Raw genomic sequence first — 24,692 nt, 5'->3', positions numbered from 1 at the left:
TTCTCCAAAAGCATAGGGGTTTTTGTGAATTCAGCTGGAGCCAAAGGCCTTGGGCCAGCCTAACACCTGTCCTGGGACACAGTTACAAGCACTTTGGTTGTAAACTACAGGGCAGGAACTGTGCCAGCATAGGGCCAACCCCTAAACTTCGTTTTATTAATGCATAACCTATCTGCCCTCATGCAGCCAACCTTTGCAATGCCTGGGGCCCCTTGGGTGGCAAGGATGAGTTCCTTCAGACCCTGGGGAGTTTCCACTCAGACAATGCCCCCTGCGTTGCCAAGACCCAGAGGTGAGGTTATTCAAGGGAATGGGCAGAGATTTCAGTCTGAAAGAGGTTTCATAACCTCATCTGAGAAAACAAAAGGCTCTCTGGCAAGAGACTTGCCCAAGGTCACCGAGGCTGTGAATTCAACCCTAGGTCCTCTGACTCCCAGAAGACAGAAGGTGGGATTGTCTCAATTTGTCCCTCTGTCCTGAGCGCCTAGGACAATGGCTGGCACGCTGTTGGAGCTTAGTGAATGCTCGTTCATTGACTGGCTTCAGAGACGCTCTGGGGAGAACAGCCTCTTCCTGTCCCCCTCGGTCCCAGACTGCCATTCCGAGTCCCCTCTGGCCAATTACTCAGCCCACTTTGTGTCTCTCCCCACTAACTACTAGAGCCCTCGGGACTCATCGCCTTCTCTCACTAGCCCCGGGAAGCCCAGTTAAAACGAACAGAAACTTCTGCCTCGAGCACGTCAAGGCCAAGAGCAGACGGGAGACTCACAGCCGGGCAGGTGGAGCTAGCTGTGTGTGTGTAGGGGCTCAGGTCGAAGATCCCCAGCCCGAGGTGGGGGAGGGCAGCGAGTAGGGTGAGGACCGAAAGCCAGCTGCCGGACCCTGGATCAGGGGGCGGGTCCTTCCAGCAGAGCCTCCTCCTCCTAGGAAGGCGGGGAGAAGGTGGGGGGATGGGTGTGTATGGGGGTGCTCTGTGCCTCAGTGGCAGCCAGAGGGTAAAGTTCCTGGCCAAGAGGCTGGCAGAGAGCTGGAGCGCTACCCCGGGCCAGGCCCACAGGGGGATAGGATGCGATCGGAAGGATGCGAAGGGACTGGATGGGAAGTCGGGGGGCTAAGGAGGCCCCCGAGTGCTTAGCAGCCCCTGAGCGAGGGAGGAGACGCCCCCAATTGCCCCTACCTCTCTAGAGCGGGGTAGGGGGAGTGGTCGGCGCAGCCCCGCAGAGGAGATGAAGGTAGGGAGGATGGTGGCCTCCGAAGCCCCCGACTCAGACTAGCCCGGAGGGGGGCGTGGCTGGCGCAGCCCTGGGATGAGGAGGGGGGAGCTCCAGTCCGAACGAGGGAGAGGGGAAGATCTGGCCGATCCAGACCCAGACCTTGGCCTTGGCTCAACCCCAGAGACCCCTCCCGAAGCTACGACCCCCAGGGAAGCAGGCGGGTAGCGGGGAGGCGACCAGGGAGAGGGGGGCGGGATGGCGCGCCCTGGGGTCGCGGGCTCTACCTGGCGGGGCGCTCACCTGCGGTGCCGGTCCGCTCCCCGAGCTGGCAGTCGGTCAGTTCGCGGCTAGGGCTCCTCCTCCCCACAGTAAATGCCTCCTCTTTCACCTCTGGTGGAGTTCGGCGCTGCCCTCCGGGCGGGCCACCCCCAGCTTCCCGCCGGCCCGCCTCCCGCGGCGGGCAGGGGTGCGCGGGGGGAGGGGAGAACGGGACTGGGAAAGGCGGGGAGTGAGCGCGTGTGTATGTGTAAGTGTGCAAGAGAGGGAGAGAGAGAGAAAGAGGTGATCGATGGGTGGAGATGGAGAAGAAGGAAGCAGCACGTAAAACGAGTCTGCTCTCGTTCTCCTCCCAGACCCACGCCCCTTCAGCAGCCCCGGGCCTCCAGACCGCCCCGCCTGCCCTGCCCGGCCCAGCCCTGCTCTACTCTACCCTGCCAGGGTCCTAGAGCCTCCTGCTACGGGCGAGGCAGAGGCAGGGGAGAGGGTAAGAACCCTGAATCTTGGGGGTACCCTTCCTTCGGGTCCTCCCCTTGGTGGAGACCATGATGTGTGGCCCGGGGTAAAGGCCTCCCTTCGCATGACCCCTGGCAGAGCGGCCCGAGAGCCGAGGCTGTCCATGGCAACCCTCCCTACCAAGGGAGACACCCATCCTAGAAACAATCCTTCGGCAGCTGCTTGGATTTGTCTCCTGTGTTAAGTGTCCTCGCGTCACTCACTCGCTCACGCACCCAATGAACATTTATTCAGCGACCACTAAGTGCCAGACATTGCTGGCCATACAACGGGGAGGTAAAAAACCCAGTTCCTGTCCTGATGGAGTTCTTAGCGGTAGCTTCAGTGTCGTGGAAGTCAGAAAAACAGGGTTGGAATTTGGGCTCCCAGTAACTTACTGGGACCATGAACAAACAATGGACACATTTGGAAGGAGGCTCCTAGATCTTCTGGGCCAAGTCTTACTCTAGTCAACCAGGAGCCCCATCAATTCAATCCAAGAAACATTTACTGTGGATTAGTGGATACTCTAGGATCAGGAGGGCCAGTGGAGTGAGTGTTCAGCACAGCCATTTCCACTTCATAAAAGTCCTCTTCCCTCTCTGGGATTCTGTTTCCTCATCTATAAAATAAGAAAGTTTGGAATTCCAGATACCTTAAGTGGTCCTCTTAAAATCTAAGATCCTACTGAACACCTCCTGAGAGGTGATGTTAAGACCCAAGGTTTTGACCTCCTGGCTATTGATAGCATTCCTCCCACCCCCAAAGTGGTCATCCAGTCATTGCCTGACAACCCTTAGTGATGGGGAACTCATTACCTCACAGGGTAGCATTACCTGACAGGCAGCTATGGATACAGTGGATAAACTTGGACTCGGGAAGTAGTTACTGTTGTTCAGTCATTTCAGTCAAGTCCAGTTGTCAAATGAATTGGAGAAGGAAATGGTAAACCACTCCACTGTCTTTGCCAAGAAAGCCTCAAATGGGGCCATGAAGAGTTGGACCGGACTGAGAATGACTGAATAACCAGCCTGGTAGGCTAGGGGCACCCTGTGGGGGAAGATTCAGCTCATTTCAACAAAACATTGATTAAATATCTACTAAGCACAACTCGTCACTGGCGATCCAAAGGTAGTAAGAAGCAGCTCCTATCCATCCCTCAAGGATTTTATAATCTGGGAATGCAGCAATTCACAAATCAGCAAACCGAAAGTAAATGATAAGGAGGGGAGGAGGGGAGGGAGCTCAGACTCCCTGGGAGGTAGCATGTGAAAGGAGCTTTGCAGGAAGCTAAAAGCTAACTGTATACATTGGTTACCACAGAAGGCTAGGGGCTCGAACTAAGATTTCACTGGTTTAGGGGACTCCCAGGGGAGAAAGCAGGCTCTAACAATGCAGATCAGCTCCTTCTCTGCAATTTATATTCTGAGAGAATTGCCAAGAGCACAATGACTGTAAATGACTTACCCAGGGTCACATAGCCATATGTGTCAATAGTAGGATTTGAACCCAAGGCTTCATTAATTCAAGGCTAGCTCTTTAGCCAATAAGTTATTTGGTGATTTGGGAGAGGAGAGGAGAGAACATCAGGGAAACTTTAAGAAGTAAAATACACAGAAGAGAGAAGCTGATAAGTGGAGCAGTTTTGTTACTTTGTGACAATTCTGTTGATTATGTCTGATTTATCCTGAATGTATCTTATTTTTAAATAGTTATTTTTATGTTGTCTCTATCATTAGACCATGAGCTCCTTGAGGACAGGAAAGTTTGTGTTTTTTTTTACCTTTCTTTGTATGTCCAGCACCTAGCACAGTATCTGACACATAGAAGGGATGCCTACTGACTGACTATTATATGAAATTTAATATTTGTTTTAAAAAAACTACACAAGGGAAGTTCATAGATTTGGACAAAATATTCTTTCCTATCCTTTTTGTATACTGAAGAATGTATTGTTGCTGCTTAAGTTCATAATTAAAAAAAAGAAAACTTAATTTAAAGAGAAAAAAATGTCTTTATATAAGGCTTACTATGTACCAGGTACCATGCTAAACACTTTCAATCCTCACAAGAATCCTGGGAGGCAGGTTCTGTTATTATCCCCATTTTACAGTTGAAGGAAACAGAGGTGAACAAAAGTTACATGACTTGCTCAGGGTCACATAGCTAATAAGTGTTTGAGGCAGGGTTTGAACTCAGGTCTTCCTGACAGTGGGCTCAGCACTCTGTCTACTGTACCACCTAGCTGCATTATTTTTTCAGATGTGATAACTCTTAGGACCCCATTTGGGATTTCCTTGGCAAAGATACTGGAGTGAAAACCTTAAAGTGCTCCATTAATGCAAACTGTTATTTCTTGTTCATTACAAGGCTATTACACAGGGTCCTTGATACCATATGTGCAATAAACATTGTCATTTTGATCTTTATTTGGTGCCAACCAACTTTGCAAGATGACTTAGTATGATAAATTAGCGTTCTTTCTGATTAAATAATAGGCCTTGGACATATATGGCTATTTTTTAAAGATGCATTATCAGTGCTGTTAAAAACCAAAAAAAAAAGTTTTTTTTAAGTATTGTGGAATTCACTAGCGGTTGGTTTTTTCAGTATGAATTTCTAATAGTACAACTATTAGGGAGGTCCTCAGGCTTGCAAAGATTGAGAACCACTGAGCACATGGCCATGGCTGAGCCAAAAGAATATTTCTAGTCACTTCTGTCAAGTCTGGGCTTCCTCAAGCTTTGCTTCAGAAAGGGATCATTTCTAAACTTTCCTCCTGGTAAGTGACCGACACTCTGAAGTTCAAAACCAGCTTCAAGGATCTCCTGCTCAGAGAGAAATTGTTCTCCAAGGACTAAGGATGGGAAGGGAACTCTGTAACTGAGAATGGCCTGTAACCGTTTGAAAGGAACCTTAAGGAGGGCGTCTAGATGGCTCAAGTACATGCCACCTAACAGCTGGGGAAGGGGGAAAAATTAGGACTCTATCTCTGCTATTTAGGATCTGTGGGATCTTGAATAAGTCACTTCCCCCGCTTGTGTCCCAAATCCCTCACTTGTAAAGTGAACCGGGAAGGTTATGAATAGATCCTTATAGCTGGAAAGGAACCAATTGAAATAGATTGCATTTAGTCTTTCATTCAACAAGCATTTATTAAATACCACTGTGTTCATTCTAGGCACTGCAGATTGAAAAAGACAAAAAGAGAGACATGCCCCCTGCCATCAAGAGCTTTGCATTCTGCCAATGGAAAACATGAACACAGACATGTCAAAACAAGAGATACAAAATAAAAACTAAGGTAATTGGGGAGGGTGTGGGGGTGTTAATGATTGAAGGGAATGGGGGAGTATGTAAAAAGTAAATACTTAATCTGAGCCTAAAAAAAGCATTAATAAATTATAACACTGCCCCCCCAACACACACACGCACGCACACACATACATACACACACACACACACACACACACACACATACATTCTGTAACTGCAAATTCTCTTTGTATAGGTGTTCAGTTGAGCATTCATTTCTAACAACTCATATTTCTTTTCCATTCTTTTAAAAAAAATTTATTGTTGTTCATTTGTTACAGTCATGTCTGACTCCATCTGGGGTTTTCGTGGCAAAGATGGTTTGTCATTTCCTTCTCCAGCTCATTTTACAGATGAAGAAACTGAGGCAAACAGAGTGAAGTGACTTGCCCAGGGTCGCACAGCTAGTAAGTCTTTGAGGCTACATTTGAACTCAGGTCTGATACAGTACTGATACATTTCTTTTAATGTATCCAAAGTACAGGTAAAACTCACAGTGAAACTGATACCATCACCTTTCTTTTCTCATTGCCTGGAATGGTTCTTCCCATTCACTTGACTCTGCTGCCTTTTTTTTTTTTAAAGCATGTGGCATTTTGGGAACAAGGGCAGGCAGAACTTTTCATTTCGTTATTCATGTTCATTTTCTTCCTTGTGCTTACAAAGAGGACTCTGTTTACTCCGCTGGGGCTCAGGAATTCAGTTGTAGATAAAATTGTTTCAGAGCTGAAGACTGAAAATAATCAGTCCATCTCCTGGCATATAAAAGACAAAAGTACAAAAGTACAAAAAGGTCTCCTGAGGAATCTTCACCATGTTCTAGTAATCATCTGTAGAAGGCGCTGTGAGTAGAGTACTAGGCCTGGAGTCAGGAAGACCTGAGTTCAAATCTGACCATAGACACTGTGTGATCCTGGGTAAGTCACTAATTCCTGTTTGCCTCAGTTTCCTCATCTGTAAAATGAGGATTATATCAGCATCTACCTCACAAAGTTGTTGTAAGGATCAAATGAGATAATAGTTGGAAAGTGCTTAGCATAGTACCTGGCACATAGTAAGTACTATATGAATCTTAGTTATTATTATCTATGAATTCTATATTACAATTAGTTGAGAGGGTTGGAGAATTTGCAGCTAAGTGGTGCAATGGATAGAATTCTGGACCTGGAGTCAGAAAGATGAGTAAAATTGTTGTGAGGATAAAATTAGAAAATATTTGTAAAGTGCTTTGCAAACCTTGAATTACAGTATAAATGCTAGCTATTATTATTGTGGTTGCTGTTAATCGGAAGATGAAATTCCAGAAACTGAAGTGAATATAGAGTTCTAGCTGACACCCCCCTGCCCCAGAAGGAACCACCTGGAAGGTGGGGAAGAGAGGCCTCAGCTTCAGCCTCAGCCAGGTTCTCCTCCCCACCCCACTGGGACTGGATTTTGCCTGCTTCAAATGATCTTGAACATCTCATAAATGGAAAAGGAGAATTTTGAGCAACCAATAACTGTGAGCTACCCCCTTGGTCACATATACATGCTCTAAGCTTGAGTTCACTTTCCCTGGACTATGTATGTATTTCTGGGATAGCCTCCCACAGATTTTTGGGAGAATATATTTATATACACACATACACACAAATAATTGTTCTTATTATAACACCTTAGCAAATGTGCTTTTCTAAAAACTACTTAAGGCTGGCAGATTCAGTGGTTCTTAGCAGATAATCTGGAGAGAAACACACTTGTGGGGGCTCAAGCCATTGGCATTACTGTACTAACCCCTGCCTCCTCAGGATTATCCTAGAACCTAGGGTCCCCACTAGTGGTAATTGTAAAAGCCTCAGCTTACATGGTCTACTTTTTTTTTCTTTTCAGGAATCAAACAGAAGTTTAATTTCTTTTTCCACTTAATAGTATTTTATTTTTTCCAATTTTGTTCTACATTTCTAAAACACTTTCCTCACAACAACCCTGTAAAATACTTTATGCTAGATTAATAATCTCTACTTTACAAAAGAGGAAATTGAGGCTTTAAGAAATGAAAAGAGTTGCCTGTGATCACCCAGCTAGTGGGTATCTGAGGTAGGAGACTGGGATCCAATTCTTCCTGACTCCAAGTCCAGGATCCCACCTACCATCTCATCTTATTTCTCTTTTACAGTATTGTTCCCCTGGAACAATTTGGCAAAGTCCTAATTCATCAGAACCAATTAGCAGCATCATTAGATGGCACATGTAATTAGGGATTCATGACATTGGTACAATGAGAGACATATGCCAAACAGATAGCATAATTTAAAAGATAGAGAGCTGTACTGGGAGTTAGGAGGACCTAGTATGGAGTCCTTTCTCAGACACTTAGTAGCTATGTGACCTTGGTCTTCTTTGACTCTCAGTTTCCTCATCTGCCAAATGGGGATAATAGCACTTATCTTATAGAGTTCTCGTGAGGATCCAATGAGACAATTTATGAAAAGCGTTTTGAAAACTGAAAAGTGCTGTAAAAATGTGTACATCTCTAAAAAGAATTATCAGCTAACATTAGCATTTTAGTTATGTGAGTTGGCATCTTATTTTCCCTTCCCCTCTACTAGAAAGTAAGAGCAATGGCTGATATGCCCATGAGGGCAAGGGTTGTGTCTCATCTAAACTTTGCGTCTCTCTCATCACCATCTACTCTCTTTATATCTGGTGTGGACCCATTTATATTCACATTGTCTCCTCCTCTCAGCATGTCAGGTCCTTGAGGATGGGCACTTTTTTTTTTTTTTTTTTGCCTTTCTTTATATCTCTAGGCTTAGCAAAGGACTTGGCATGTGGCAAGTACTTAATAGATGCTCACTGACATGATAACTGCAGTACTCAGGGCAGAATAGTTGCTAAATAAGTGTTTATTGAAAGAATAAATGAATGAATGAATGAATGAATGAATGAATGAATGAATGAATGGCTATATTTCCTTATGGGTCAGTTAGTCAATAGCATTTATTAAGAGTCTACTTTGTGCCAGGCACTATGCTAAGCTCATAGGAAACGATGTTAGAAAGGCAGACAGATCGATTGTCTGTTAGGAAATTTACGAGTTATGAGTCTGTTGTATAATTTATGCAAGTTATCATATGTTGACACATTTTGGTAGGTTTCCAGTGGTGCTTTTGAACGGATACAATGACACGGGGACCTAATTAAACTTGACTGTTTGGGCTGCATGAGGGCTGGGCTTTAACTGGATTGGGATTTCCTGGTGGGTGTTCAGTTAAGAATGTAACCTGTCTGCCCAGCTATTGTGCACCCTCTACTCTTGTCCTTGTCCCTCTGCATGAAAAGAACAGAATTCAAAGTCTAGCTAAAGTCCTAGTGTTTTCCTGGCAAAGAATACTGGAGAGATTTGCCATTTCCGAATCATTTTACAGATGAGGAAACTGAGGCAGACAGGGTTAAGTGACTTGTCCAGAGTCATACAGCTAATAAGCGTCTGAGGCTGGATTTGAATTCAGGTCTTCCTGACTTCAGGCTCAGCACTCTATCTGCTGTGCCGCCTAGCTACCCACCATATCCAGTAATGATTAATTACCATGTGACCTTGGACATGTCACTTGTTCTATCTTGGCCTCCATTTGCTCATCTGCAAAATGAGGAGGTTGAACTAGTTGATTTGTGAAGGCCCTACCAAATCTAGCATTCTGTGTTATAAGGCCCCTCCCAACTCTGAAATTTCTGTTCTAAGGTCCCTCATAGCTTTGACACTGAACATCCTTAGGCCCTGGCTAGTGCTGATGTAGCTTATTCCAAGGGCCCTCCAAGCTCTGATAGCCTTTTCTCTTTCAGCTCTGAAATCCTTGGTTCTAACATACCTCTCAGTGACATTGTCTTTACTAACGTACCTCCCCAGTCTAACATGCCCAGTTCCAAGTCCCTCCCATCTCTAACGTTTTGTGTTCAAAGGGCTCTCTGACTTCCAAATCCTATGTCCATGTAGAAATCCTCTTTCAGAGGCAAATATATGTAATTACAGCCTTACATTTTATTTCAACTTTTATCCTAATAATGCAGCTAGAGAGAGTGCTAGACCTGGAAGCAGGAAGACCTGGGTTCAAATCCAGCCTCAGACATTTACTAGTTGTGTGATCCTGGGCAAGTCACTTAACCTTGTTTGTCTCAGTGTCATCATCTGTAAAATGAACTGGAGAAGGAAATGACAAACCACTCCAGTATCTGCGTCAAGAAAACTCCAAATGGGGTCAGGAAGAGTCAGATGCAACTGGAAAATGACTAAAACAACAATAATGCAGAGGCTTGATTAGAAAAGGATTTGGTGAACTCCAAGGGAGGAGGCCCTAGATCATTATTTAGGACTTTGGCTTGGAGGAAAAGTTCTGATCTAACCTCTGAGATAGGTATAAGCCTATTGATGAAATGTGGAAGATTCTGATAACATCTCCCCATGGAGAGAGTAGATATGCCTGCAATGACACCTGTTGAGAATAACTAGATGGGACTTGGAGAGTAAGTGCCCTGGGCCACAGTATTTCTTTTTGGTGTGTTCCCTTTTCATTGAGGATAAGGGACTATGTCTTAGTAGGTCCCTCTAAAAAGATCCCTTTGATGAGCTTAGTATGGAAATCTGAACCAATCAAATTATCCCCAACATTGAGATTTAAATCACTACCTCCGTCTTTTTGCCCATCATCAAACTGCCAAACAATGATTTAGACTCACAGGAACTTAGGTTGGACCATAGATCTAGAGTTAGAAAGGATTTCAGGTGCCACTTTGTCCAATTCTTTTATTTAACCAGATGAGGAAACTGAGACCCATGGCCAGATAGCTGATTAGCTGGTCAATAAGTATTTACTGAGTGTTTTTATTTTGTATGTCTGTCAGGCACTGTACTAAGTACTGAGGATACAAAGAAAGGCAAAAACATTGTCACTGCCCTCAAGGACCTTACATTCTAATGGAGGAGATAATACATACAAACATATATGTACATGCAACATACGATGTAAATGAAAAGTAATTCACGGACAGCTAGGTAGCGCCATAGTGCATAGAGAACTGGCCTGGAGTTAGGAAGACTTATCTTCCTGAGTTCAAATCTGGTCCTGGGCTAGTCACTTAACCCTGTTTGCCTCAGTTTCCTCATCTGTAAAATGAGCTAGAAAAGGAAATGGCAAACCACTCCAGGATCTCTGACAAGAAAATCTTAAATGGGGTTATGAAGAGTTGGATGTGACTGAAAAAAAGACTGAAGACAATACAACAATCTCATAGGGAGGAATGTGTGTGTGTGTGTGTGTGTGTGTGTGTGTGTGTGTGTGAAGGGAGGGGAGAAAGAAAAGAAAAGGCCTTCTGCAGAAGGTGGGATTTGAACTGAATCTTAAAGGAAGCTAGAAGCAGGGGATGAGAAGGGAGACCACCTTTGACTTGGAGGACAGTCAATAAGGAATGTGTGTGTAATGAACACACAGGTGTGAAGGCCTGTAAAAACTAAGTTGTACAGTGTGAGGAGGGAAGAGAGAGCCAAGCTGCCAAGGAGTACCCCAAACAGAGGAGTGTACATTTCACCCTGGAGGGAACCACTGGAATTATTGAGTAGGGGGTGACTCGGTTGTCAGATGTCAGATCTGAATCTCAAGTCCCCTCTTTCCCCGTACCAAACTGCCTTTCTAATTTACCAAAGAATTGGCAACCTTTCCAGGCTCTTCAGGAGTGATGGAGACAAGTCACTTGGAATGAAAGGAGTATGGCCCATTCTCAGGTTCAGGATTAATTTGGGAGGAGTGGATATCACATCCTAAATGAAAGCTGAGCCAGTGTCCCCAGGCAAAGAGTGATGTATTTTTCCATGCCAAGATTCCAGCTGTGAGTCTCACCCCACCAGTTACGCAGTCCAATACCAATCCAACTGGTCGACTCTATCTCCACAGATCATCTTCAAATTGTTTCCCTGAAATTGAGTCACCCTGCCTAGTCTGAGGGAGACGGGAGGAATTCCCAGTCAGAGCTGGGGCCCCTGGGCACAGCTACAAAGCAAGCCAATTTATCTTTGGCTCACTTCTTTCTACCCCCTCCAATTTCCTCTGTTTTCTCCTAGACCCCTCTTTTCCCCTCCCACCCAGTCACACCCTCAGGCTTTAAGGTATGGTAGGAAAAACCTTGGTGGTGGAGTCCAGGGACCTGGGCTCATGTCTCAGCTGTGCCTGTGTGACCCTGGCTAAGTCATTACCCTTCTTTCACTTTGTTTCATGATCTACTGTAAAATAAAGGAGTTAACTATCTGCCTCCAGAGAAACATCTAATAATATCTAAATACAGACTGAAGCATGCTATTTTTCACTTTCTTTTATTTTATTTGAGTCTTCATGTACAAATGACTAATATGAAAATGTTCTGCATGATTGCACATGCATAACCTGTATCTGATTGCTTACCCTCTCAGAAGGGGAAGGGGAAGGAAGGAAGGAAGGAGGGATAGAATTTGGAACTCAAAACAAAAAAAAGTCTAAAATATTGTTTTAACATGTAATTGGGGGAAAATAAAATATATTTTAAAAAAAAAATACCAATGAAAACATGAGAAGAGAAATAAATCCTTGCGGGGGGGGGGGGAATAAAATAAAATAAGGGAGTTAGCCTGAGAGTGGGTGGGATTCTTAACTACCTTTGTACCTTTTAGCTGTCTGGTGAAACCTATGGATCCCTTCTCAGAATAATGTTTTAAAATACATAGGACTGCCATATTGGGGAGGGGAGAGGCAAAGAAGGGATGAAAATTTAGAACTCAAAACCTTATAAAAGTGAATGTTGAACACTAAAAATAAATAAACATAATTTGAAAAATCGAATACATAGGATTACAAAGAAAACCAATTATACTGAAATGTGATTATCAAAGTATTTTTAAAAACAAATCCATAGACCCCAGGTTAAGAATTCCTGGACTAGATGGTATTTAAGGCCCCCTTCCAGCTCGGATTTTCTATGCTCTAAAATCCTTACCAGATGTGACATCCAGTGTTGTAAGACTTTTCCAGAACTAATATTCTAGGTTGTAAAGACCCTTTCAGCAGTCCTATCCTGTGTTTTAAGGTCCCTCCTAGCTCTGACAATCTGTTTCAACTTTTCTCTCTCTAACATTCTGTGTTCTATATTTTAACATTGTATATTTCAAGGGTCCCATTAGCTCCAATATGCTCAGTTTCAAGGATCCTTTCACCTCTTACAATCTATTCTCTTCTGACATTCTGTGTTCTAAGGTCCTTCCCAGCTTGAACTCTGTATTTTAAGATCTTTTCCAGCTCTCATGTACCATAAATAAGTCCTGACCAAAAAAGCATAAGTCCAGCCCATATCACTAAAGGGTGAAGTAATAAGTAGCATTACTTCCCACACACATAACTAAGAATTATGTAGCCTGCACACATATTTATTGAAATAAACTAAAATAAAATATAATTTAAATTAATATCAATAAAAATCAGTATAATTTAGGAACACTTACCCTGGTCCCAAGAAGTGCTTCAGTCTTATCTGCTGTAGGTCCTTATTGCTTTTACTTAACCTAACTTTAGAAACGAGCCATCGGTTAATTCACCTGCTCACCCAAATGTCTCATCCACTTGCCCTCCCCACAGATGAGGTCAGAGAGTGAGTCACTTCCCTTTTCTTGAGTCTCAGTTTCCTCATCTGTAAAATGAAGAGGAGGTTGTACTAGATGACCTTGAAGGTCCCTTCCAGCTTTAAGTCTATAATCCTAGGATCCCAAGTTACTTCCCTTCTCTTGGGCCTCAGTTTCCTCATCTGTAAAATCAGGAAGAAATTGATTAGGCTCTTTGAAGATTCTTTCCAGCTCAAATAGTCTATAAATTTATGAACTATTATTCAGAAACTTGTGTTAGACTGCCACTCACCAGGGGCCAGTCTTCTAGGTTTACCAGTATCAGTATGGTAGGAAATATTCAGAGTGGGATGACATGTTATATACACTTTTGCTCTCCTGCATTCCCATCTGGGATGAGCTCTTTTGTTCTCAAGTCTAGTTCTTATTCAACTCAATTTAATCCACATTTTCTAAGCACTGAATATGGGAGACACCCTGCTAGCTGCTGGACATACTAGGGCAATAAAGAAATACTCCCTGCTCCCTAGAAGGTTTTATTTAAGGGGAAAGGGGAATCCATATGACCCATACAGACATAAATAAATACAAAAAACTATATCAGAACACAAAGCAGTTTTTTAAGAAGCAGAGAAATGGCCAGGGTAATCAGGGAAGGCCTCCAATAGGAGGTTTTTCAGCCAGTGATTCCCAGGTCCTCATCCCCATTAGCTGCATTGCTAAGCTTTCCAAGTGCAGAGTGAGCAATATTCATTTGCATGACTCCTATTATTGTCAACATCAAGTCACTTTCTGGTACCGTAACCTAACCCTGAGTGGCTGGGATTAGTCACTGGGAGAACGTGCCAGTTTGGGCACCATCAGAGACCAGGGGGAGCAAGCTGGCCCATTCAAAGACTTAGAAAGGTTAGTTCAGAAGTCTCTCACGCTCCCAAACACCTTGTTTGATTAGTCCCTCTTACTCAGCTCTCGTACCCAAATGGCCATTATTTCTTGTTGGGTCTGCCTTTGCAATATCTCCTGAATGGACCCCTCCTCTCATTTCTCTCCACTGACCCTTCCAGAGTGCATGCCCATTTTCTACCTGCCTCAACTACTGTATCACAATAGCTTTCTAATCAGTCATCAACACCCACCATCCCATCCTCTTTTAAGCCGTACCTCTAGGTCAAGCTTGGGTCAATAATAGTTCCTCTACTGGAAGCTCAATCCAATCTAACCTGATCCAGTCCAATAAGCATTTATGAAATGTCTGCAAGGCCTTGAGTTAGGTGCTGGGGATATAACTACAAAAAGGAAAAACAAGTCTTGCCTTTAAGGCACCAGAGGGAAACTCTCTGAGCAAATGGTTGCCTGTTACCTGTCACATGCTCCTGGCATTCAAGGCCCTCTATTGTTTCTAAACAGCTAGAGGGTGCCATAATGCATAGAATGCTAGGCCTAGAGGCAGGAAGATTCATCTTCCTGAGTTCAAATCTGGCCTAAGATACTTACTAGCTATGTGACCCTGAGCAAGTCACTTCAACCTGCTGACCTCAGTTTCTTCATCTGTAAAATGAACTGGAGAAGAAAATGGCAAACCGCTCCAGTATCTCTGCCAAGAAAACCCCAAATGGGGTCACAGTCACAGATACAGTTGAAAAATTGACTGAACAATAACAAAAATTGGACGATTGCACAGGCACAACCTATGTCAAATTGCTTACCCTCTCAAAGATGGAAGGAGAGAATTTGGAATTCAGATTTTAAAAAATTAATGTTAAAAATTATTTTTACATAAAATTGGGAAAAATAAAATATTATTTTAAAAAGACCAGACATGTTTGCAACCATCTTATCTTTCTAAAATCTTTGCTTTATGTCATTGTCTTGTGCCAGGACCAAACAGAGTTAGCATGCTAAGATTTAGGGTTGAAAGATCATAGGATCATCCATTTAGAACTGAAAGTTACCTTTGAATCCAATTCTTCATTTTAAAATATGAGGAAACTGAGGCTCAAAGAGATTGCTTGCCTAAATTCCCTTAGCCAGTTAAGTGTAAAGCAGGATTGTGAATCCAGGCCTATTTCCTTCTATGTCCAGCCTTATATCCACTCTGCCATGCTGCCTTTCTTAGAGACGTTAGAGATTATCTAGTCCAGAGTTTCTTGACCTTTTTTTGTGTTATGGATCCCTTTTTGTAATTAGGCTGGTGAAGTCTATGGATCCCTTCACAGAATGTTTTTAAATGCCTAAAATAAAATAGAGAGGATTATGAAGGAAACTTTCAGAACCTGTCATGTGTAAAGACTGTGCAAGAGAACCCCCAGGGAATAAAGGCTGTTCCTTGAGCTCTAGTTTGGAAACTACCGCTTCCTTCCAACTCTTTTCCACTTTGTTTCTCTCCTGCTTTGAGCTGGCCACAAACCAGATATGAAATGATTCACTTTGTTAGAGGTGGGAGGAACCCAAGAGCTTACTGTGCCTGGTAGATACCCCCTCCTTCCTCCTGCTCTGCTCTCCTTATTAGAGGTGAAGGATTGGAGAGCAGAGGAGCCCATAGAAGCCCATAAAATGACAGCTAGAAGGAATAAAGAAACTGAAGCTCAGAGAAATGAGGTGACTTGCCTAGGGTTATGTGGCTAGTGAATGTTAGAAGCCAGATTCAAGACAAGGTCCTCTGTAGGAGTATGTTGGTAAGTGTTTAATAATTGATTCGGCATGGAAAAAATGTGCCCACGATACACTTTTAACTTTAATTTGCATTATTAACATTTTCTCCATTAGTTGATAATGAACAGGATGACAAATCAAGCCTTGATTTGTAATGTTGGCTAATTTCGAGGTATAAATGTTCACACTAAAAATTTTATCCCCTGGCCAGTTTAACTAACTCTAGGACATCCCTGGTTGGTCCTCTGACATCAGAAGCAGTGCTCTTTTTCCTGAACCCCACTGTCTCTTTGCTTATATGTGCCAGAAAGGACCTGAATTTGGAGTTAGGAACCGGGGGTTCAGAATCCGGACTTAAATATTTACTTCCTTTGTAGGACTCTAGGTAAGTCTGCTCACCTGAGTGTAAGGCCCCTATCTATGAAATGGGGAAAATAATTCCTTTAGAATCAACTTCTCAGGATTGTTATAAGAATCAAATGATATATTACATATAAAATTATCTAGAAACCTGTAAGTGCTATTTAACAGTTAGTACTTCATTACCTTTGTGACCTTGGGCACATCACTTTCCCAAATTTGTCCTCTGGTGTTTGCTGTCATTATCTCCAGCATCAAGATATAAGATCCTTAAAGCTTCTGTTTTTGCATGTCCATTGCTGGACATAGTTCCTGGTACACAGAGTAGGTGCTTAATAAATAGTTGCCGATGGTCTTCATCTGTAAAATGAGAGCTTTGATTTATATCTTCAGCTCCCAGTTACTACATGTCCCTTTCAATTTTCACCCTCATGAAATTATTTGTATTACTATGTGTATATTTTGTGGGCAGCTAGGTGGTTCAGTCAGGAAGACCTGAGTTCAAATGTGACCCCAGACACTTCCTAGCTGTGGGACCCTGGGTAAGTCACATCACCCTGTTTGCCTCAATTTCTGCATTTGTAAAATGTCTTAGAGAAGGAAATGGCAAACTATTCCAGTATCTCTACCTAGAAAAACCCAAATGAGGTTATGAAGAGTCCAACACAACTGAAACAATTGAACAACAACAAATACTTTGTATCTACTTACCTGTTTTTATTCCCCTCCCTTCAATAGATATAAGCTTCTTGAGGGCAGGAACTGTTTTCAATCTTCTTTGCATTTCACTGTTGTAGGTACAGTTTCTCCTTTGTAGTAGCTACTTTAAAATATTTCTTGAACTGGGATTTACAGTAATGGATCTAACCTTCACAACATCTCACTCATAGTAGGAGCTCAATAAGTGTCCTTCCTAGTTGTGAAGTATCCTAGGGAAATAATTAACAATTTACTTAATAACTTAATAACTCATTAGAATGTTAGTTCTTTGAGATCAGGAACTATTTTCAAAATTTTTTTCTTCTCATGATGCTTGGCATATATTAATTAATAAATTTTTACTGATTGTTGGTGGCCTTCAATCTTCAGTAAATGCTGTTTGATTGATCAGTATTGTAAATAAGGATCCTAGAACCATAGATTTCAAGCTGAAAGTCCAATTTTCTCATTTTACAGTAAAGAAATTGAAACTTAGGAAGGGAGTGACTTGGCTAAAGTCACACAAGTAGTAAGGAGTCAAGTCAAGATTTTAAATTAGTTCCTCAAACTCCAAATTCACATAGCTCTATTTCTATGAAACCATACTCAGAAGAGATATTGAACAATCAATCAGTAAACATTGATTTAGCACCTACTATGTGTAGGGCACTGTGATAAGTGTTGGAGAAAAAGAGGGAAAAGAGTTCCTACCCCCAAGAAGCTAGAGCAAACTAATGGGGAAGACAACATGTAAGCAAATATATAAACAAGCTATAAATATGATAAATAGGAAATAACTAACAGGGAGGACACTAGAATTAAAAGGGATTGAGAAAGGTTTTGAGGAGAAGGTGGGATTTTATTTGGAACTTAAAGGAAGCCAGAGAGGTTAGTAGTCAAATCAGAGGAGAGAGAGCATTTCAGTCATGGGGGATAGACAGAGAAAATGCCTGGATCTGAGAGATGCAAGGTTTTGTTTGTGGAATAGCCAGGGGCCAGTATAACTAGATGGAAGAGGAAGTTTGGGAACTAAAGTATAAGAAGGCTGAGAAAGTAGGAGGAGACTGGGTTATGAATGGATTTGAATGCCAGAGGATTTTGTATTTACTCCTGGAGGCAAGAGGAAGCAACTGGAGTTTATTGAGTGGGGGAAATGACATGATTGAACTTGTACTTCAAGAAAATCACTTTAGTGGCTAAATGGAGGACTGGTTGGAGTGGGGAGACACTTGAGGCAGACCTCCTCCCCTTAGCCCCAGCAACTATTACAATAATCCACACCTGAGTGATAAGGGTCTGTACGAGGTGGTGGCAGTGTCAAAGGAGGGGAGGGGGAACATTTGAGAGAGGTTACAGAGGCTAAATAGTCCAGAAATGATGCAGAGGTGAAGTGGACAAGAGATTCTAAGGAGGTGAAATAGACAAGAGATGATGGAATAGTGAAATAGACAGGAGATGCTGAGGTGAAATAGATAAGAAATGCTGGGGAGGTGAAATAGACAAGAGATGCTGGGAGGTGAAATAGACAAGAGATGCTGGAGGGGGTGAAATAGACAAATCTGGGCAACTGCTTGGATAGTGAGGAGTCCAGGATGATGCCTAGGTTGGGAGTCTGAGGGACTGGAAGGATGATGTTGCTCTACCATAAGGTACCCATAAGAGGGAAGGATTTAAGGGGAAAATGTATTGAGTTCTATTTTCAGACTGAAAGTCAGTTGGAGATGTGAGATTGAAGGTCAGCAAAGAGGTTAGGTTAGGGCAGGATAGGAAGATTTGAGAATCATCAGCATAGAGATCATAATTAAATCCATGGGAAATAATGAGATCACCAAGTAAAGTAGTAGAGAGGGAGAAGAGAAGAATGACTAGGACAGAATCCTGTCCTGGGATGTATCCATCAACCATGAGGTCTCTTCTTACATACCAAAGACTGCTGCTGATTTAAACTTGGCATAAAGGAATGGGAGTGTTTTAGATTTTCATATATACATGATATTATGACAGATAGAGGCATACTTTCTATTCAGTTAAATATGGCATGTATACAACCTTTCATCAAGGAAGCTCCAGATTACAAAAGCTCTGAGGTTAGGTGCATGCTACTGGGAAGTACTCTTCTTATCACATTTATAATGAAATCTTTCTACTCTCTTCTTGGGAGTCAAAAGAACTGGGTTTGAATTTTGATTTTGCCACATTTGCTATGCGATCTCAGGTAAGTCATGCCTCCTCTCTAGGCTTTAGTTTTCTTCTGAGGAAAATGAAACAATTGGATTAGATACCCTCTAAGGTCCTTCCAACTGTAATTTTGTGATTGACCACATGGCGTAGTACTTACAGCCTTACCCTAGTTAGGACATTGTCCAGTTGTTTCAATTGTGTCTGTTTCTCCCTGACCCTATTTGAGGTCTTGGCAAAGATACTGGAGTGGTTTGTCATTTCCCTCTACAGATGAGGAGACTGAGGCACACACAGGGTGAAGTGACTTGTCCAGAGTCACCCAGCTAATAAGTGTCTGAGGTCATATTTGACGTCAGAAAGATGAGTTTTCCTCATTTCAGGCTGTGCACTCTGTCCACTATGGCGCCACCTAGCTGCTTAGAATTAAGAAGATTTGAGTTCAAATCCTGCCTTAGATACTTGCTATCTGTGTAACCCTGGGCAAGTCACTTAACCTCTGTCTGCCTTATTTTATACAATTGTAAAATGGAGATCATAATAGCATTTATCTCCTGGGGTTGCTGTAAGGATCAAATGAGATGATATTTGGAAAGTACTTTCCAAAACTTTCAGGTATTATGTAAAGGTGATAATGATGATGTAGGATTCCTTTCCTTTTCCTTTTCTCCCTAGAAGGGCACTTTACCAAAGGGCAAGCAGCTTTGTGAAATTGAAATTCTGGTCCTTGACCTAGAATCCCCCCCCCTTTAACCCTCCCTCCCCGCTCCCCACCAAAAAACAAAAACAAACAACCCCAAAACAACCCATTCATCTTTTTTTTTTTTTTTGGTGAATTTGTTTCTTCATTGTCTGATAATGCAAGACAGATGAGGAGACCATGAAGAGACCATTGTGCTTCCTTGTCTATCTCTGGCTTCACCTGCCCATATCCCACACTACTAAGTAGGTACTCTGGGCTGCCCTCTCTACTTACAACCTTGCTGTCAGTTCAGAGGTTCTGGGTTCTCTACCCTCAGGAAAAGGATGGAGTTATTTTCCAGTCCAAAAGACAAGATCAGACCAACAACAAGAGTTCAAAAAGGGGCAGAGATATGGTACAGTGATTAGTGTCTTGGTCTTAGAATGAGGAAAATTGAAACTCTAATCCTGCCTTAAACACTAGTTGTGTGTGACTCTGGCAAGCTACTTAACTTCTGTCTGATGCAGTTTCCTCATCTGTAAAATGGGGATAAGAATAGTACTTCCTCTCACAGTCATTGTAGACATCAAGTGAGAAATATATAAAACATGTTTCAAACCTTTAAAGTGCTGTAAATTATCTTTACGAGTTTATGAAAAAGCAGTTCTCATTCAGAAATTGGGAGCCTCTCATTGGCTGGACTCCGGGACCTTGTGCAACTCCATTTCAGGAAATGACGAGCCATTGTCTGAAAATCCCCCTTGGTCACTTAGCTTTGTTTACTGATGTTCTTCATTTCCTGATCAGGGTTGTTCCAAAATGCCTGGGAAGCAACTGGCCTGTCCATCTTGGTCTCTCCACCGCGGACCTCTACTCTACTTGCTAATGTCCCAACAAGGCACTAAGAAAGGAGACCAGAAATACAGTTAGAGCTGCTGAGAGTAGTGGCCATATATGGGAGACAATATGGTTTGACTACTCCATGGTCCCTAATATTTCATATAATTCTAAGGCTCCTCCCAGATTTGACTTTTCTGTCCTAAAGGCCCTCCCAGATCTGTCCGTCTGTGTTCTAAGGACCCTCCCAGCTCTGATATTCATAAAGGATTCAATAAAGCTAAATTATTTACATTCCTACATGGGAAGATGATATTTGTAACTCCTAAGGACTTTCTCATTATTAGGGCAATTAGAAGGAGTATACATAGAGGGCACAGACATGAGTTGGCTATAATGGGATGATATAAAAAAATAAAATTAAGGAGTGAGAAAAAGAGAGGCATTGAGAGAAGAGGGAAAGGTGAGGTAGAATGGGGCAAATTATCTCTTACCTGGAAGAGGCTCAAAAGCACTTATACAGTGGTAGGGAAGAAAGGGTGGGAGTGGACAATGTTTGAACCTTACTCTCATCAGAATTGACTCAAAGAGGGAATAACATACATACTCAACCAAGCAGAGAAATCTATCTTACCCTACAGGGAAGTAGCAAGGGAAGAGGATAAGACAAGGAGGAGAGCGGATAGAAAAGAGTGCAGATTGGAGGAGGCCATAATCAGAAGCAAAACATGTTTGAGGAGGGACGGGGTAAAAGGAAGGAGAGAGGAAGATAAAGATGGGAAAAACAGGATAGAGGGAAATACATAGAAATCATAACCATGAAAAAAATTATATTGCAAATTTCTCCGATAAAGGCCTCATTTCTCAAATATATAGAGAACTGAATCAAATTAATAGGAATGCAAGTCACTCCCCAATTGATAGTCAAAGACTATGAATAGTGTTTTCAGATAAAGAAATCAAACCTATCTATAGTCATATGAAAAAAATGATCAAAATCACTACTGATTAGAGAAATGCAAATTAAAACATCTGTGGGGTACCACCTCATATCTATCAGATTGGCTAATGTGACAGAAAAGGAAAATGATAAATGGAGGGGATTTGGGAAAATTGGGACATGAAACCACTGTTGGAATTGTGACCTGATTCAGCCATTCAGGAGAGCAATTTGGAACTATGCACAAAGAGCTATAAAACCATGCATGCCCTGTGGCACAACAATGTCACTACTAGGTCTGCATCCCAAAGAAATTAAAGAAAAAGGAAAAGGACATGCATGTATAAAAATGTTTATAGCGGTTCTTTTAGTGGTGGCCATGAACTGGACATTGAGGAGGTGTTTATCAATTTTAGAAAATCACAAGTTATGGTATATGATTGTGATGGAGTAATGTTATGATATAAGACATGACAAAAGGATGCCTTCATGAAAAACCTGGGAAGACTTAAACTGACGCAAAGTGAAATGAACAGAACCAGGAGAACATTGTACACAGTAACAGCAACATTGTATCATGATCAGCTGTGAATGACTTAGTTATTCTCCAAGACAATTCCAAAGAACTTATGCTGAAAAATGCAATGCATCTCCAGGGAAAGAACTGACAGAGTCTGACTGCAGATTGAAGCATGCTACTTTTTTATACTTTATTTAATACTATATTTTCTTGCAGTTTTTTGTCTGTGTTTTCTTTCACAACATGACTAATATGGAAATATGTTTCACATGACTGCATTATGTATAACCTATATCAAAATGCTTGCCTTCTCAATGAGAGGAGAGAGGAGCAAGGTAGGGAAAGAATTTGGAACTCAATTTTAAAAATGAATGTTAAAAATTGTTTTTACATGTAATTGGAAAAAATAAAATATTAAAAAAGAACCTTCCAAAATCTCAGCTCTGTTATTCTCTCTCTGTGTATATATAGATATATGTACACATATATCTATACATGTATTCATTAATTTTATATTTAAGCTGCATATATTTTATATGTACTTGTCTCTTCCATTAATAATGCAGTCTCATTCCAAGTAAAGATTGTCTCATTCTTTGTACTTTGATCCCCAGCATCTAGCACAGTGCTTGGCACATAGTAGGTGCTTAATAAATACATGTTGATTGATCAGTAATTGCTGAACTTATATCTTTTCCTTCCTCCTTCCCTCCCTCCCTCCCTTCTTTCCTTCCTTCCTCCTTTTCTCCCTCTCTTCCTTTCTCCCTTTCTTCCTTCCTGCCTTCCTTCCTATGCATGCTCTGAAGTGTACCTGAAGATCATGCTGCACGCTCTCATAAATGCCCATTCTCCCCCTTTATGTGAAGTTGTGGCCCTGTGAATCCCTTACTCCCCTATTATCATTAGGATAAAATATAAACTAATTTAGCTTTTAAAATTGTACCCAATCCAGCTCCAACATATCTTCCCAGACTCATTGGACATCACACTACTCCTCAGATTCAGACAAACTGCCCTGTCTGTCCCTACAAAGGACATTCCATCTCCCCATATTTGGAATCCACTCTCTTCTTATTTCTGCTTCTGGTGGCAAAGTGAATACAGTATTGGGCATAGAGTTAGGAAGACTGAGTTCAAAGCAGACCATAGCCACTTACAATCTGGGTGACCCTGGGCAAATCACTTAACCTCTGTTTGCCCCAGTTTCTTTAACTCTAAAATGAGAATAAAATAGCACCTACCTCCCAGGGTTGTTGTGAGATTGAAATGAGATAATATTTGTAAACAGTACTTAGCACAGTGACACAGTGGTCACTGATTAATCTCACTGCGTTTATTGTTTCTTGCCTTAGCATTCACACCGTGTTGGTACCATCTGCCCTCTCTGGCTGTAGCACTGAGCTAAGACCCTTTCCCAAAGTCTCCATTTAAAGAGAACTGCCAGAACATCAACTATATCTTTGTTTTCCACTGTCTGATTCCTTTGGACTGGATTCTATTGTGTTTTTTGGAAGAGAACCCATAGAAGCTCATTTATCCCTCCCAAGTCAAAGTTGTACATAGTCAACAAACAAACATTTATTAAGCTGATTACTTACGTATTACTTTGTCACATGCAGGAGTTGCAAATATGAAAAAGATAGGTCCCTTCCTTCAAGGAGCTTACAATTTAAGGAGGGAGGACTTAAGTTGACAAGATCAAAGATTCATTGAAGTGAGAAAATATTAATATTAGCATTACCACCAGCAGCAACCAAAGCATTGAAGTTCTTTCTACCTCTGAAATGCTAAGTTCTAGCACCAATTTATGTTCTAAGGTCCCTACTTCCTCTGGCATTCTCTGTTTTAAGTCCCCTCCCAGCTCGGACATCCTGTGTTCTAAGGGCTCTCCCAGCTCTGACATGTTCTGTTCCAAGTGCCCTCCCATCTTTGATATTCTTTGTTCTAAGAACCCTCCCAGTTATGATATTCTATTGTCTAAGGCTACTTCTAACTCTGATATTCCATGAGTTTAAACCTGGAAGCCTTTTCAAACCAAAGAAAATTTTCAGCAAAATCTGTCATCTTTCTCTTTAAAGGTTTTCAATTCTGCCCCTCCTCCAAATGGTTTGAAATCAGTTAAATATCCATTAGTAGCAGTGGGAAAAGAGGAAATCTCCATCAGCTGATTCCCTGCCACGTGGTCAAACGAGTGCTTTTTGGGAAGAGCAGAACTCTATTGTTGAAGTGATGAGACATGTGGTGAGTATTTCCTTCACTTCTACTGCCTTTCCCCTTTTGTCTCAGTGCAGGAACTGGGGGATTTCTCTGTATGAAGCTGCATTCTTCTTATAGGTACCATGTGACCAGTCTGGAGAGTTTTTCAGGCAAAACCTTCCTTTATTAACATGATATAAGATAGAGCACCGGACTTGGAGATTCAAAAACAGGGATTTGAATTTCCCCTCAGATGCTTACTAGCTGTGTGATAGTGGGAAAGTCACTTAACCACTCAGCTTCCTTAATAGGACAATAATAACACTACGGGAATCCTTTCCCCATCATGGGGTTTAGGGGCATGGTACCCCCATGATCTGAAAAATACAAATACAATTTTTTAGTCTTCCCTTTGTACCAGTGAAGAAGTTCGAATAACTATGGTAACAAAAGATAAAATATGTTGATATTACAAGAAACTAAAGAAGTATATGTGTATAGAGATACACACACATAATGCATTTCTGAGTTTTTTAACTTTGTCTGTGTTGTTACCTGGCCTTCACTTCTCATCTGCAACTTCTGCAATACTCCCCCAAAATTACCATGGAGGTCATATTTGAAACGAAGTCTTCTGAATTAAAATTCATTTTTCTTTCCAATGTATCATGGATGCCTCTCAAAAAGATTGATATTAACTTGGAGTGGGGGAT

General features: G+C 42.0%; 1 protein-coding gene and 1 long non-coding RNA gene across 8 annotated transcripts in view; one reads left to right on the top strand and one right to left on the bottom strand.

Annotated features, from left to right (window-relative positions):
- The window catches only part of TMEM51 (transmembrane protein 51), a 70,637-nt gene extending 68,771 nt beyond the window's left edge, over window positions 1-1,866 (bottom strand). For 2 of the 4 annotated variants that reach the window (XM_072608941.1, XM_072608942.1), the window contains exon 1: window positions 1,515-1,866. The gene's annotated coding sequence lies outside the window, so the exon portion shown is untranslated. The remainder of the gene's footprint in view (window positions 1-1,514) is intronic. The other 2 variants (XM_072608939.1, XM_072608940.1) reach the window with 1 other exon arrangement.
- Window positions 964-24,692, top strand: part of LOC140504239 (uncharacterized) — an 85,618-nt gene continuing 61,889 nt past the window's right edge. For all 4 annotated transcript variants that reach the window (XR_011967016.1, XR_011967017.1, XR_011967018.1 and 1 more), the window contains exons 1-3: window positions 964-1,232; window positions 5,167-5,289; window positions 23,862-24,024. This is a non-coding gene — a long non-coding RNA (uncharacterized lncRNA). The remainder of the gene's footprint in view (window positions 1,233-5,166; window positions 5,290-23,861; window positions 24,025-24,692) is intronic.

This window comes from Notamacropus eugenii, chromosome 5, assembly GCF_028372415.1.
Source record: "Notamacropus eugenii isolate mMacEug1 chromosome 5, mMacEug1.pri_v2, whole genome shotgun sequence".
Taxonomy (NCBI): domain Eukaryota; kingdom Metazoa; phylum Chordata; class Mammalia; order Diprotodontia; family Macropodidae; genus Notamacropus; species Notamacropus eugenii.
Note: the sequence above shows the minus strand (reverse complement) of the source record. Positions and strands in the feature narration are given on the sequence as shown.